Raw genomic sequence first — 14,245 nt, 5'->3', positions numbered from 1 at the left:
ACATATATATGGGGAGGTACTAGCTCCAACTCGGTTTTACAGTGAAAACTGCAGGAACTTCAAACCGGCACTAGGAAACAGACTGAGAAACCAGAGTAAAAGTTTCTCCTGCAACCCGTTCCCTTTGTGCTAGGTGAACGAACGTCTATCCACATGCTCAGTTCTGAGAGATAAGTGTGTGTGAAAGCCGTCCTTCACCTAGCTTGTTGGGAACACAAAGTTTCTTTTCAGTTGCAAACTCCACTCCATACATATATATGGGGAGGTACTAGCTCCAACTCGGTTTTACAGTGAAAACTGCAGGAACTTCAAACCGGCACTAGGAAACAGACTGAGAAACCAGAGTAAAAGTTTCTCCTGCAACCCGTTCCCTTTGTGCTAGATGAACGAACGTCTCTCCACATGCTCAGTTCTGAGAGATAAGTGTGTGTGAAAGCCGTCCTTCACCTAGCTTGTTGGGAACACAAAGTTTCTTTTCAGTTGCAAACTCCACTCCATTCATATATAAGGGGAGGTAGTAGCTCCAACCCGGTTTTACAGTGAAAACTGCAGGAACTTCAAACCGGCACTAGGAAACAGACTGAGAAACCAGAGTAAAAGTTTCTCCTGCAACCCGTTCCCTTTGTGCTAGATGAACGAACGTCTCTCCACATGCTCAGTTCTGAGAGACAAGTGTGTGTGAAAGCCGTCCTTCACCTAGCTTGTTGGGAACACAAAGTTTCTTTTCAGTTGCAAACTCCACTCCATACATATATATGGGGAGGTACTAGCTCCAACTCGATTTTACAGTGAAAACTGCAGGAACTTCAAACCGGCACTAGGAAACAGACTGAGAAACCAGAGTAAAAGTTTCTCCTGCAACCCGTTCCCTTTGTGCTAGGTGAACGAACGTCTCTCCACATGCTCAGTTCTGAGAGATAAGTGTGTGTGAAAGCCGTCCTTCACCTAGCTTGTTGGGAACACAAAGTTTCTTTTCAGTTGCAAACTCCACTCCATACATATATATGGGGAGGTAGTAGCTCCATCTCTGTTTTACAGTGAAAACTGCAGGAACTTCAAACCGGCACTAGGAAACAGACTGAGAAACCAGAGTAAAAGTTTCTCCTGCAACAAGTTCCCTTTGTGCTAGATGAACGAACGTCTCTCCACATGCTCAGTTCTGAGAGATAAGTGTGTGTGAAAGCCGTCCTTCACCTAGCTTGTTGGGAACACAAAGTTTCTTTTCAGTTGCAAACTCCACTCCATACATATATAAGGGGAGGTAGAAGCTCCAACTCGGTTTTACAGTGAAAACTGCAGGAACTTCAAACCGGCACTAGGAAACAGACTGAGAAACCAGAGTAAAAGTTTCTCCTGCAACCCGTTCCCTTTGTGCTAGGTGAACGAACGTCTCTCCACATGCTCAGTTCTGCGAGATAAGTGTGTGTGAAAGCCGTCCTTCACCTAGCTTGTTGGGAACACAAAGTTTCTTTTCAGTTGCAAACTCCACTCCATACATATATATGGGGAGGTACTAGCTCCAACCCGGTTTTACAGTGAAAACTGCAGGAACTTCAAACCGGCACTAGGAAACAGACTGAGAAACCAGAGTAAAAGTTTCTCCTGCAACCCGTTCCTTTGTGCTAGGTGAACGAACGTCTCTCCACATGCTCAGTTCTGAGAGATAAGTGTGTGTGAAAGCCGTCCTTCACCTAGCTTGTTGGGAACACAAAGTTTCTTTTCAGTTGCAAACTCCACTCCATTCATATATATGGGGAGGTACTAGCTCCAACTCGGTTTTACAGTGAAAACTGCAGGAACTTCAAACCGGCACTAGGAAACAGACTGAGAAACCAGAGTAAAAGTTTCTCCTGCAACCCGTTCCCTTTGTGCTAGATGAACGAACGTCTCTCCACATGCTCAGTTCTGAGAGATAAGTGTGTGTGAAAGCCGTCCTTCACCTAGCTTGTTGGGAACACAAAGTTTCTTTTCAGTTGCAAACTCCACTCCATACATATATAAGGGGAGGTAGTAGCTCCAACCCGGTTTTACAGTGAAAACTGCAGGAACTTCAAACCGGCACTAGGAAACAGACTGAGAAACCAGAGTAAAAGTTTCTCCTGCAACCCGTTCCCTTTGTGCTAGATGAACGAACGTCTCTCCACATGCTCAGTTCTGAGAGATAAGTGTGTGTGAAAGCCGTCCTTCACCTAGCTTGTTGGGAACACAAAGTTTCTTTTCAGTTGCAAACTCCACTCCATACATATATATGGGGATTTACTAGCTCCAACTCGGTTTTACAGTGAAAACTGCAGGAAATTCAAACCGGCTCTAGGAAACAGACTGAGAAACCAGAGTAAAAGTTTCTCCTGCAACCCGTTCCCTTTGTGCTAGATGAACGAACGTCTCTCCACATGCTCAGTTCTGAGAGATAAGTGTGTGTGAAAGCCGTCCTTCACCTAGCTTGTTGGGAACACAAAGTTTCTTTTCAGTTGCAAACTCCACTCCATACATATATATGGGGAGGTACTAGCTCCAACTCGGTTTTACAGTGAAAACTGCAGGAACTTCAAACCGGCACTAGGAAACAGACTGAGAAACCAGAGTAAAAGTTTCTCCTGCAACCCGTTCCCTTTGTGCTAGTTGAACGAACGTCTCTCCACATGCTCAGTTCTGAGAGATAAGTGTGTGTGAAAGCCGTCCTTCACCTAGCTTGTTGGGAACACAAAGTTTCTTTTCAGTTGCAAACTCCACTCCATACATATATATGGGGAGGTACTAGCTCCAACTCGGTTTTACAGTGAAAACTGCAGGAACTTCAAACCGGCACTAGGAAACAGACTGAGAAACCAGAGTAAAAGTTTCTCCTGCAACCCGTTCCCTTTGTGCTAGATGAACGAACGTCTCTCCACATGCTCAGTTCTGAGAGATAAGTGTGTGTGAAAGCCGTCCTTCACCTAGCTTGTTGGGAACACAAAGTTTCTTTTCAGTTGCAAACTCCACTCCATTCATATATAAGGGGAGGTAGAAGCTCCAACCCGGTTTTACAGTGAAAACTGCAGGAACTTCAAACCGGCACTAGGAAACAGACTGAGAAACCAGAGTAAAAGTTTCTCCTGCAACCCGTTCCCTTTGTGCTAGATGAACGAACGTCTCTCCACATGCTCAGTTCTGAGAGACAAGTGTGTGTGAAAGCCGTCCTTCACCTAGCTTGTTGGGAACACAAAGTTTCTTTTCAGTTGCAAACTCCACTCCATTCATATATAAGGGGAGGTACTAGCTCCAACTCGATTTTACAGTGAAAACTGCAGGAACTTCAAACCGGCACTAGGAAACAGACTGAGAAACCAGAGTAAAAGTTTCTCCTGCAACCCGTTCCCTTTGTGCTAGGTGAACGAACGTCTCTCCACATGCTCAGTTCTGCGAGATAAGTGTGTGTGAAAGCCGTCCTTCACCTAGCTTGTTGGGAACACAAAGTTTCTTTTCAGTTGCAAACTCCACTCCATACATATATATGGGGATTTACTAGCTCCAACTCGGTTTTACAGTGAAAACTGCAGGAACTTCAAACCGGCACTAGGAAACAGCCTGAGAAACCAGAGTAAAAGTTTCTCCTGCAACCCGTTCCCTTTGTGCTAGGTGAACGAACGTCTCTCCACATGCTCAGTTCTGAGAGATAAGTGTGTGTGAAAGCCGTCCTTCACCTAGCTTGTTGGGAACACAAAGTTTCTTTTCAGTTGCAAACTCCACTCCATACATATATATGGGGAGGTACTAGCTCCAACTCTGTTTTACAGTGAAAACTGCAGGAACTTCAAACCGGCACTAGGAAACAGCCTGAGATACCAGAGTAAAAGTTTCTCCTGCAACAAGTTCCCTTTGTGCTAGATGAACGAACGTCTCTCCACATGCTCAGTTCTGAGAGATAAGTGTGTGTGAAAGCCGTCCTTCACCTAGCTTGTTGGGAACACAAAGTTTCTTTTCAGTTGCAAACTCCACTCCATTCATATATAAGGGGAGGTAGTAGCTCCAACCCGGTTTTACAGTGAAAACTGCAGGAACTTCAAACCGGCACTAGGAAACAGACTGAGAAACCAGAGTAAAAGTTTCTCCTGCAACCCGTTCCTTTGTGCTAGGTGAACGAACGTCTCTCCACATGCTCAGTTCTGAGAGATAAGTGTGTGTGAAAGCCGTCCTTCACCTAGCTTGTTGGGAACACAAAGTTTCTTTTCAGTTGCAAACTCCACTCCATACATATATATGGGGAGGTACTAGCTCCAACTCGGTTTTACAGTGAAAACTGCAGGAACTTCAAACCGGCACTAGGAAACAGACTGAGAAACCAGAGTAAAAGTTTCTCCTGCAACCCGTTCCCTTTGTGCTAGATGAACGAACGTCTCTCCACATGCTCAGTTCTGAGAGATAAGTGTGTGTGAAAGCCGTCCTTCACCTAGCTTGTTGGGAACACAAAGTTTCTTTTCAGTTGCAAACTCCACTCCATACATATATATGGGGAGGTACTAGCTCCAACTCGGTTTTACAGTGAAAACTGCAGGAACTTCAAACCGGCACTAGGAAACAGACTGAGAAACCAGAGTAAAAGTTTCTCCTGCAACCCGTTCCCTTTGTGCTAGATGAACGAACGTCTCTCCACATGCTCAGTTCTGAGAGATAAGTGTGTGTGAAAGCCGTCCTTCACCTAGCTTGTTGGGAACACAAAGTTTCTTTTCAGTTGCAAACTCCACTCCATACATATATATGGGGAGGTACTAGCTCCAACTCGGTTTTACAGTGAAAACTGCAGGAACTTCAAACCGGCACTAGGAAACAGACTGAGAAACCAGAGTAAAAGTTTCTCCTGCAACCCGTTCCCTTTGGGCTAGATGAACGAACGTCTCTCCACATGCTCAGTTCTGAGAGATAAGTGTGTGTGAAAGCCGTCCTTCACCTAGCTTGTTGGGAACACAAAGTTTCTTTTCAGTTGCAAACTCCACTCCATTCATATATAAGGGGAGGTACTAGCTCCAACTCGGTTTTACAGTGAAAACTGCAGGAACTTCAAACCGGCACTAGGAAACAGACTGAGAAACCAGAGTAAAAGTTTCTCCTGCAACCCGTTCCCTTTGTGCTAGATGAACGAACGTCTCTCCACATGCTCAGTTCTGAGAGATAAGTGTGTGTGAAAGCCGTCCTTCACCTAGCTTGTTGGGAACACAAAGTTTCTTTTCAGTTGCAAACTCCACTCCATACATATATATGGGGATTTACTAGCTCCAACTCGGTTTTACAGTGAAAACTGCAGGAACTTCAAACCGGCACTAGGAAACAGACTGAGAAACCAGAGTAAAAGTTTCTCCTGCAACCCGTTCCCTTTGTGCTAGATGAACGAACGTCTCTCCACATGCTCAGTTCTGCGAGATAAGTGTGTGTGAAAGCCGTCCTTCACCTAGCTTGTTGGGAACACAAAGTTTCTTTTCAGTTGCAAACTCCACTCCATTCATATATAAGGGGAGGTAGTAGCTCCAACCCGGTTTTACAGTGAAAACTGCAGGAACTTCAAACCGGCACTAGGAAACAGACTGAGAAACCAGAGTAAAAGTTTCTCCTGCAACCCGTTCCCTTTGTGCTAGATGAACGAACGTCTCTCCACATGCTCAGTTCTGAGAGACAAGTGTGTGTGAAAGCCGTCCTTCACCTAGCTTGTTGGGAACACAAAGTTTCTTTTCAGTTGCAAACTCCACTCCATACATATATATGGGGAGGTACTAGCTCCAACTCTGTTTTACAGTGAAAACTGCAGGAACTTCAAACCGGCACTAGGAAACAGACTGAGAAACCAGAGTAAAAGTTTCTCCTGCAACCCGTTCCCTTTGTGCTAGATGAACGAACGTCTCTCCACATGCTCAGTTCTGAGAGATAAGTGTGTGTGAAAGCCGTCCTTCACCTAGCTTGTTGGGAACACAAAGTTTCTTTTCAGTTGCAAACTCCACTCCATACATATATATGGGGAGGTACTAGCTCCAACTCTGTTTTACAGTGAAAACTGCAGGAACTTCAAACCGGCACTAGGAAACAGCCTGAGAAACCAGAGTAAAAGTTTCTCCTGCAACAAGTTCCCTTTGTGCTAGGTGAACGAACGTCTCTCCACATGCTCAGTTCTGAGAGATAAGTGTGTGTGAAAGCCGTCCTTCACCTAGCTTGTTGGGAACACAAAGTTTCTTTTCAGTTGCAAACTCCACTCCATACATATATAAGGGGAGGTAGAAGCTCCAACACGGTTTTACAGTGAAAACTGCAGGAACTTCAAACCGGCACTAGGAAACAGCCTGAGAAACCAGAGTAAAAGTTTCTCCTGCAACCCGTTCCCTTTGTGCTAGGTGAACGAACGTCTCTCCACATGCTCAGTTCTGAGAGATAAGTGTGTGTGAAAGCCGTCCTTCAACTAGCTTGTTGGGAACACAAAGTTTCTTTTCAGTTGCAAACTCCACTCCATATATATATATGGGGAGGTACTAGCTCCAATTCGGTTTTACAGTGAAAACTGCAGGAACTTCAAACCGGCACTAGGAAACAGACTGAGAAACCAGAGTAAAAGTTTCTCCTGCAACCCGTTCCCTTTGTGCTAGGTGAACGAACGTCTCTCCACATGCTCAGTTCTGAGAGATAAGTGTGTGTGAAAGCCGTCCTTCACCTAGCTTGTTGGGAACACAAAGTTTCTTTTCAGTTGCAAACTCCACTCCATACATATATATGGGGAGGTACTAGCTCCAACTCGGTTTTACAGTGAAAACTGCAGGAACTTCAAATCGGCACTAGGAAACAGACTGAGAAACCAGAGTAAAAGTTTCTCCTGCAACCCGTTCCCTTTGTGCTAGATGAACGAACGTCTCTCCACATGCTCAGTTCTGAGAGATAAGTGTGTGTGAAAGCCGTCCTTCACCTAGCTTGTTGGGAACACAAAGTTTCTTTTCAGTTGCAAACTCCACTCCATTCATATATATGGGGAGGTACTAGCTCCAACTCGGTTTTACAGTGAAAACTGCAGGAACTTCAAACCGGCACTAGGAAACATACTGAGAAACCAGAGTAAAAGTTTCTCCTGCAACCCGTTCCCTTTGTGCTAGATGAACGAACGTCTCTCCACATGCTCAGTTCTGAGAGATAAGTGTGTGTGAAAGCCGTCCTTCACCTAGCTTGTTGGGAACACAAAGTTTCTTTTCAGTTGCAAACTCCACTCCATACATATATATGGGGAGGTAGTAGCTCCAACCCGGTTTTACAGTGAAAACTGCAGGAACTTCAAACCGGCACTAGGAAACAGACTGAGAAACCAGAGTAAAAGTTTCTCCTGCAACCCGTTCCCTTTGGGCTAGTTGAACGAACGTCTCTCCACATGCTCAGTTCTGAGAGATAAGTGTGTGTGAAAGCCGTCCTTCACCTAGCTTGTTGGGAACACAAAGTTTCTTTTCAGTTGCAAACTCCACTCCATTCATATATAAGGGGAGGTAGTAGCTCCAACTCGGTTTTCCAGTGAAAACTGCAGGAACTTCAAACCGGCTCTAGGAAACAGACTGAGAAACCAGAGTAAAAGTTTCTCCTGCAACCCGTTCCCTTTGTGCTAGATGAACGAACGTCTCTCCACATGCTCAGTTCTGCGAGATAAGTGTGTGTGAAAGCCGTCCTTCACCTAGCTTGTTGGGAACACAAAGTTTCTTTTCAGTTGCAAACTCCACTCCATACATATATATGGGGAGGTACTAGCTCCAACTCGGTTTTACAGTGAAAACTGCAGGAACTTCAAACCGGCACTAGGAAACAGACTGAGAAACCAGAGTAAAAGTTTCTCCTGCAACCCGTTCCCTTTGTGCTAGTTGAACGAACGTCTCTCCACATGCTCAGTTCTGAGAGATAAGTGTGTGTGAAAGCCGTCCTTCACCTAGCTTGTTGGGAACACAAAGTTTCTTTTCAGTTGCAAACTCCACTCCATACATATATATGGGGAGGTAGTAGCTCCAACCCGGTTTTACAGTGAAAACTGCAGGAACTTCAAACCGGCACTAGGAAACAGACTGAGAAACCAGAGTAAAAGTTTCTCCTGCAACCCGTTCCCTTTGTGCTAGATGAACGAACGTCTCTCCACATGCTCAGTTCTGAGAGACAAGTGTGTGTGAAAGCCGTCCTTCACCTAGCTTGTTGGGAACACAAAGTTTCTTTTCAGTTGCAAACTCCACTCCATTCATATATAAGGGGAGGTAGTAGCTCCAACCCGGTTTTACAGTGAAAACTGCAGGAACTTCAAACCGGCACTAGGAAACAGACTGAGAAACCAGAGTAAAAGTTTCTCCTGCAACCCGTTCCCTTTGTGCTAGATGAACGAACGTCTCTCCACATGCTCAGTTCTGCGAGATAAGTGTGTGTGAAAGCCGTCCTTCACCTAGCTTGTTGGGAACACAAAGTTTCTTTTCAGTTGCAAACTCCACTCCATACATATATATGGGGAGGTACTAGCTCCAACTCTGTTTTACAGTGAAAACTGCAGGAACTTCAAACCGGCACTAGGAAACAGCCTGAGAAACCAGAGTAAAAGTTTCTCCTGCAACAAGTTCCCTTTGTGCTAGATGAACGAACGTCTCTCCACATGCTCAGTTCTGAGAGATAAGTGTGTGTGAAAGCCGTCCTTCACCTAGCTTGTTGGGAACACAAAGTTTCTTTTCAGTTGCAAACTCCACTCCATACATATATAAGGGGAGGTAGAAGCTCCAACACGGTTTTACAGTGAAAACTGCAGGAACTTCAAACCGGCACTAGGAAACAGACTGAGAAACCAGAGTAAAAGTTTCTCCTGCAATCCGTTCCCTTTGTGCTAGGTGAACGAACGTCTCTCCACATGCTCAGTTCTGAGAGATAAGTGTGTGTGAAAGCCGTCCTTCACCTAGCTTGTTGGGAACACAAAGTTTCTTTTCAGTTGCAAACTCCACTCCATACATATATATGGGGAGGTACTAGCTCCAACTCTGTTTTACAGTGAAAACTGCAGGAACTTCAAACCGGCACTAGGAAACAGCCTGAGAAACCAGAGTAAAAGTTTCTCCTGCAACAAGTTCCCTTTGTGCTAGATGAACGAACGTCTCTCCACATGCTCAGTTCTGAGAGATAAGTGTGTGTGAAAGCCGTCCTTCACCTAGCTTGTTGGGAACACAAAGTTTCTTTTCAGTTGCAAACTCCACTCCATACATATATAAGGGGAGGTAGAAGCTCCAAATCGGTTTTACAGTGAAAACTGCAGGAACTTCAAACCGGCACTAGGAAACAGACTGAGAAACCAGAGTAAAAGTTTCTCCTGCAACCCGTTCCCTTTGTGCTAGGTGAACGAACGTCTCTCCACATGCTCAGTTCTGAGAGATAAGTGTGTGTGAAAGCCGTCCTTCACCTAGCTTGTTGGGAACACAAAGTTTCTTTTCAGTTGCAAACTCCACTCCATACATATATATGGGGAGGTACTAGCTCCAACTCGGTTTTACAGTGAAAACTGCAGGAACTTCAAACCGGCACTAGGAAACAGACTGAGAAACCAGAGTAAAAGTTTCTCCTGCAACCCGTTCCCTTTGTGCTAGATGAACGAACGTCTCTCCACATGCTCAGTTCTGCGAGATAAGTGTGTGTGAAAGCCGTCCTTCACCTAGCTTGTTGGGAACACAAAGTTTCTTTTCAGTTGCAAACTCCACTCCATACATATATATGGGGAGGTACTAGCTCCAACTCGGTTTTACAGTGAAAACTGCAGGAACTTCAAACCGGCACTAGGAAACAGACTGAGAAACCAGAGTAAAAGTTTCTCCTGCAACCCGTTCCCTTTGTGCTAGATGAACGAACGTCTCTCCACATGCTCAGTTCTGAGAGATAAGTGTGTGTGAAAGCCGTCCTTCACCTAGCTTGTTGGGAACACAAAGTTTCTTTTCAGTTGCAAACTCCACTCCATTCATATATATGGGGATTTACTAGCTCCAACTCGGTTTTACAGTGAAAACTGCAGGAACTTCAAACCGGCTCTAGGAAACAGACTGAGAAACCAGAGTAAAAGTTTTTCCTGCAACCCGTTCCCTTTGTGCTAGATGAACGAAAGTCTCTCCACATGCTCAGTTCTGCGAGATAAGTGTGTGTGAAAGCCGTCCTTCACCTAGCTTGTTGGGAACACAAAGTTTCTTTTCAGTTGCAAACTCCACTCCATACATATATATGGGGATTTACTAGCTCCAACTCGGTTTTACAGTGAAAACTGCAGGAACTTCAAACCGGCACTAGGAAACAGACTGAGAAACCAGAGTAAAAGTTTCTCCTGCAACCCGTTCCCTTTGTGCTAGTTGAACGAACGTCTCTCCACATGCTCAGTTCTGAGAGATAAGTGTGTGTGAAAGCCGTCCTTCACCTAGCTTGTTGGGAACACAAAGTTTCTTTTCAGTTGCAAACTCCACTCCATACATATATATGGGGAGGTACTAGCTCCAACTCGGTTTTACAGTGAAAACTGCAGGAACTTCAAACCGGCACTAGGAAACAGACTGAGAAACCAGAGTAAAAGTTTCTCCTGCAACCCGTTCCCTTTGTGCTAGATGAACGAACGTCTCTCCACATGCTCAGTTCTGAGAGATAAGTGTGTGTGAAAGCCGTCCTTCACCTAGCTTGTTGGGAACACAAAGTTTCTTTTCAGTTGCAAACTCCACTCCATTCATATATAAGGGGAGGTAGTAGCTCCAACCCGGTTTTACAGTGAAAACTGCAGGAACTTCAAACCGGCACTAGGAAACAGACTGAGAAACCAGAGTAAAAGTTTCTCCTGCAACCCGTTCCCTTTGTGCTAGATGAGCGAACGTCTCTCCACATGCTCAGTTCTGAGAGACAAGTGTGTGTGAAAGCCGTCCTTCACCTAGCTTGTTGGGAACACAAAGTTTCTTTTCAGTTGCAAACACCACTCCATACATATATATGGGGAGGTACTAGCTCCAACTCTGTTTTACAGTGAAAACTGCAGGAACTTCAAACCGGCACTAGGAAACAGACTGAGAAACCAGAGTAAAAGTTTCTCCTGCAACCCGTTCCCTTTGTGCTAGGTGAACGAACGTCTCTCCACATGCTCAGTTCTGAGAGATAAGTGTGTGTGAAAGCCGTCCTTCACCTAGCTTGTTGGGAACACAAAGTTTCTTTTCAGTTGCAAACTCCACTCCATACATATATATGGGGAGGTACTAGCTCCAACTCTGTTTTACAGTGAAAACTGCAGGAACTTCAAACCGGCACTAGGAAACAGCCTGAGAAACCAGAGTAAAAGTTTCTCCTGCAACAAGTTCCCTTTGTGCTAGGTGAACGAACGTCTCTCCACATGCTCAGTTCTGAGAGATAAGTGTGTGTGAAAGCCGTCCTTCACCTAGCTTGTTGGGAACACAAAGTTTCTTTTCAGTTGCAAACTCCACTCCATACATATATATGGGGAGGTACTAGCTCCAACTCGGTTTTACAGTGAAAACTGCAGGAACTTCAAACCGGCACTAGGAAACAGACTGAGAAACCAGAGTAAAAGTTTCTCCTGCAACCCGTTCCCTTTGGGCTAGATGAACGAACGTCTCTCCACATGCTCAGTTCTGCTAGATAAGTGTGTGTGAAAGCCGTCCTTCACCTAGCTTGTTGGGAACACAAAGTTTCTTTTCAGTTGCAAACTCCACTCCATACATATATATGGGGAGGTACTAGCTCCAACTCGGTTTTACAGTGAAAACTGCAGGAACTTCAAACCGGCACTAGGAAACAGACTGAGAAACCAGAGTAAAAGTTTCTCCTGCAACCCGTTCCCTTTGTGCTAGATGAACGAAAGTCTCTCCACATGCTCAGTTCTGAGAGATAAGTGTGTGTGAAAGCCGTCCTTCACCTAGCTTGTTGGGAACACAAAGTTTCTTTTCAGTTGCAAACTCCACTCCATTCATATATAAGGGGAGGTAGTAGCTCCAACCCGGTTTTACAGTGAAAACTGCAGGAACTTCAAACCGGCACTAGGAAACAGACTGAGAAACCAGAGTAAAAGTTTCTCCTGCAACCCGTTCCTTTGTGCTAGATGAACGAACGGCTCTCCACATGCTCAGTTCTGAGAGATAAGTGTGTGTGAAAGCCGTCCTTCACCTAGCTTGTTGGGAACACAAAGTTTCTTTTCAGTTGCAAACTCCACTCCATTCATATATAAGGGGAGGTAGTAGCTCCAACCCGGTTTTACAGTGAAAACTGCAGGAACTTCAAACCGGCACTAGGAAACAGACTGAGAAACCAGAGTAAAAGTTTCTCCTGCAACCCGTTCCCTTTGTGCTAGATGAACGAACGTCTCTCCACATGCTCAGTTCTGAGAGACAAGTGTGTGTGAAAGCCGTCCTTCACCTAGCTTGTTGGGAACACAAAGTTTCTTTTCAGTTGCAAACTCCACTCCATACATATATATGGGGAGGTACTAGCTCCAACTCGGTTTTACAGTGAAAACTGCAGGAACTTCAAACCGGCACTAGGAAACAGACTGAGAAACCAGAGTAAAAGTTTCTCCTGCAACCCATTCCCTTTGTGCTAGATGAACGAACGTCTCTCCACATGCTCAGTTCTGCGAGATAAGTGTGTGTGAAAGCCGTCCTTCACCTAGCTTGTTGGGAACACAAAGTTTCTTTTCAGTTGCAAACTCCACTCCATACATATATATGGGGAGGTACTAGCTCCAACTCGGTTTTACAGTGAAAACTGCAGGAACTTCAAACCGGCACTAGGAAACAGACTGAGAAACCAGAGTAAAAGTTTCTCCTGCAACCCGTTCCCTTTGTGCTAGATGAACGAACGTCTCTCCACATGCTCAGTTCTGAGAGATAAGTGTGTGTGAAAGCCGTCCTTCACCTAGCTTGTTGGGAACACAAAGTTTCTTTTCAGTTGCAAACTCCACTCCATTCATATATATGGGGATTTACTAGCTCCAACTCGGTTTTACAGTGAAAACTGCAGGAACTTCAAACCAGCTCTAGGAAACAGACTGAGAAACCAGAGTAAAAGTTTCTCCTGCAACCCGTTCCCTTTGTGCTAGATGAACGAAAGTCTCTCCACATGCTCAGTTCTGCGAGATAAGTGTGTGTGAAAGCCGTCCTTCACCTAGCTTGTTGGGAACACAAAGTTTCTTTTCAGTTGCAAACTCCACTCCATACATATATATGGGGATTTACTAGCTCCAACTCGGTTTTACAGTGAAAACTGCAGGAACTTCAAACCGGCACTAGGAAACAGACTGAGAAACCAGAGTAAAAGTTTCTCCTGCAACCCGTTCCCTTTGTGCTAGTTGAACGAACGTCTCTCCACATGCTCAGTTCTGAGAGATAAGTGTGTGTGAAAGCCGTCCTTCACCTAGCTTGTTGGGAACACAAAGTTTCTTTTCAGTTGCAAACTCCACTCCATACATATATATGGGGAGGTACTAGCTCCAACTCGGTTTTACAGTGAAAACTGCAGGAACTTCAAACCGGCACTAGGAAACAGACTGAGAAACCAGAGTAAAAGTTTCTCCTGCAACCCGTTCCCTTTGTGCTAGATGAACGAACGTCTCTCCACATGCTCAGTTCTGAGAGATAAGTGTGTGTGAAAGCCGTCCTTCACCTAGCTTGTTGGGAACACAAAGTTTCTTTTCAGTTGCAAACTCCACTCCATTCATATATAAGGGGAGGTAGTAGCTCCAACCCGGTTTTACAGTGAAAACTGCAGGAACTTCAAACCGGCACTAGGAAACAGACTGAGAAACCAGAGTAAAAGTTTCTCCTGCAACCCGTTCCCTTTGTGCTAGATGAGCGAACGTCTCTCCACATGCTCAGTTCTGAGAGACAAGTGTGTGTGAAAGCCGTCCTTCACCTAGCTTGTTGGGAACACAAAGTTTCTTTTCAGTTGCAAACACCACTCCATACATATATATGGGGAGGTATTAGCTCCAACTCTGTTTTACAGTGAAAACTGCAGGAACTTCAAACCGGCACTAGGAAACAGACTGAGAAACCAGAGTAAAAGTTTCCCCTGCAACCCGTTCCCTTTGTGCTAGATGAACGAACGTCTCTCCACATGCTCAGTTCTGCGAGATAAGTGTGTGTGAAAGCCGTCCTTCACCTAGCTTGTTGGGAACACAAAGTTTCTTTTCAGTTGCAAACTCCACTCCATACATATATATGGGGAGGTACTAGCTCCAACTCTGTTTTACAGTGAAAACTGCAGG

This window comes from Camelus bactrianus, chromosome 5 (assembly GCF_048773025.1).
Source record: "Camelus bactrianus isolate YW-2024 breed Bactrian camel chromosome 5, ASM4877302v1, whole genome shotgun sequence".
In the NCBI taxonomy this organism is placed as follows: domain Eukaryota; kingdom Metazoa; phylum Chordata; class Mammalia; order Artiodactyla; family Camelidae; genus Camelus; species Camelus bactrianus.
This window is presented reverse-complemented; position numbering follows the sequence as displayed.